Source organism: Panicum virgatum, chromosome 2N (genome assembly GCF_016808335.1).
Source record: "Panicum virgatum strain AP13 chromosome 2N, P.virgatum_v5, whole genome shotgun sequence".
NCBI lineage: Eukaryota > Viridiplantae > Streptophyta > Magnoliopsida > Poales > Poaceae > Panicum > Panicum virgatum.
Window position 1 is genome coordinate 21990579 of NC_053146.1, and position 2498 is coordinate 21993076.

At 44.2% G+C, this 2498-nt stretch overlaps 1 non-coding gene across 1 annotated transcript; it reads left to right on the forward strand.

The window, feature by feature from the left end:
- The first annotated feature begins 996 nt into the window (after nucleotides 1-996).
- Nucleotides 997-1103, forward strand: LOC120663241. The gene has a single exon (XR_005670457.1). It is a non-coding gene; the product is annotated as a small nucleolar RNA R71 (small nucleolar RNA).
- Nucleotides 1104-2498: the final 1395 nt, after the last annotated feature.

The following is a 2498-nucleotide window of genomic DNA, read 5'->3' on the forward strand; positions in this document are numbered from 1 at the left end:
GTCAACGAATTTGCCGAATTGTTCATCGACCACCGACATCCTTATCCGTTTCGGAAATGGCAAGGCAGTAGTGTCATAAAACTCCCGTGAAGTTCTAGGGGGTTCCACGGTTTCCTCCTGGGCAGCAGTTGTGTTGGATTTTTCGGTCTCCTCCTAATCTTTGTGGCCAGCAGAGGTATTGCTGGCGGGTACGGCTTTCCGCCGAGATCCTGTATCTTTAGGATATGGTGGTTCCTACGTGGACTTACCTATCCGCATAGTCACCGAACTAACATTCTCCTTAGGAGAGACTTCCAGTTGCCCGGGAAGTTTTCCTGAGTTGTTGTTAGGACAAGATGAGGCTAGTTGAGCTACTTGTGTTTGTATTATTTTGTTGAAGCTCAACTGGTTTTTAATAACAGAATTTATGCCCTCTAGTTGTCCGGCCGAAGATTCCAAGATTTTATCATTAGCAAGAAACTTCTTACTAATGTTATCATTAATCTTCTTCTGGCCATAACCTAGGTCCTTTAGAGTAGGTAGAAAATTATTATTAAAATTCATACCTTGCTGTTGACTGAAGGGGAGGTTGGGCTTGGAATTCCAACCCTGCTGAGGACGGAAGCCTGAGTTGTTGGAGTTGCTCACTCCAATGAAGTGAGCTTCCTCCTGGGTGATCGGGCAAGAGTTGCACGTGTGTCCAGTTTCTCCACAGGTCTTGCATGTCATACGAGAATCGATAACCTGGTTGGCCTCCTGGTGTGGAGACTCCAGCCTCTTCATGAGAAGGTCCACTTTGCAGCAAGCATATCAACAATGTCGATATGATGAATTCCCTTACGAGTCTGTTACTGCCTTTCACCTTTCCAACTCTAGTTGGAACCAATCTTCGCTACCAGTGCTTTCGCTGCATTGACGCTGAGCGAAAGGAATGAGCCACCTGATACAGCATCAATGTGGTTCTGGACTGGCATGTTCAGGCCATGGAAGAAACTCTGAATGATTAGCCATTCTTCCATGCCGTGACGGGGGCATGCTGCAATGTATTCATGGAATCTCTCCCAAGCCTCCGGAATGGCTTCATCCGGCAGCTGCTAAAATCCAGAGATTTTGCTCCGGAGGGCATTGGTTTTGCCCATCGGGAACTATTTCGTCAGGAATGCATTGGAGCAGGCATCCCATGTGCTGAAGTCTGCTTTGTTGGTGTAGAACTATTGACGGTCATTATTTCCCATTTTGACTGTCAACTTCTCAGAAATAAATTGAGCATTGCACCATGTTCCGTACATATTTTACCTATTTCTAACAAATTTCACAAGTTTTGGTGGTTTGAGATGTTTTGCAGGATTATGCCCAGATTATGCAAGAAACAACAATAAATGGAGCATCTACAAGGATGGTAAAACATGGATATCAGATGACACCATTGTAAACATTGTCAAATGCCAAATTTGACATTGCCATGTTGAAGAGCTCATCTAGATGATCGAATTGGACGTTTGGTTCACCCAATTCGGAGTCCGAACGCAAAAGTTATGCAAATAACAAGTTTTAGACTCGTGTTGTGCGGAGGCTGCAGGCCGGCCGGCCGGCACCTTTGCTAAACACATCTTGCCTTACCACAAGACCATTAGGGACCCTCCAATGCACCCCTATGCACTGGATATACAAGCAAATACAAAAAATATGACCGAATGGCCTAGCACATAGATTAAATGTAACACCCGATTTATAAAAGGACATAAACCGAGCAATCATATACATGCCAGGATCAAGTCACACGTATATACAACAGAATAAATAGTATATCACAGCACATATCATGTTAAAAGATATAATAAAGCGAGTACGAATGTTATTTATTACATATATGACAAAATGTCTGATACAAATATGCGAAAGCGTAGAACAATTACGAAACTCTCTCTGACGCTGGGCGCCACAGGGATGTCAACTGGGAGACAGTAGGGTATCCCCAAAAAGACCAAGAGGAAAAGAGTAGAGGAGGCAAGAGTGAGTACACAACTTGTACTCAACAAGTATAACACAAACTATGAGGCTCCAAGGTTGGCTGACTCCACTGCATTAGCTTTTAATCTTGGCAAAATTTTATTAAAGCTAATGACTACAAGTTGATGAAATTACCATAACCCAGTTGCATAGAAATTAATCAAATTAATTAAGAACTTCTGATGACCACACCAAAACCACCAAGGTAACCCCAATAGTCAAAAGGAGGATCCGGGCCGCTCATGACCGTGAGCACGGCTAATATACCAGTTTTACACTCTGCAGAGGTTGCACATCTTTACCCACAAGTCGTGAGCTACGCTAGTTGTTCATCACACTTCCGTAGGTGAGATGACTAGCAAACTCACTACGAGGCCGTTACAAAGAATCTCGTTGGTAAGGAGTAACTGCGAGGGTTGGATCGGCGACTATGGAGCAGGTCTAGTGGGCGTCAAGACACAAAGCATAGACGAGGCCACTCAGTACGAGGGCCATAGAAGCTTACCACC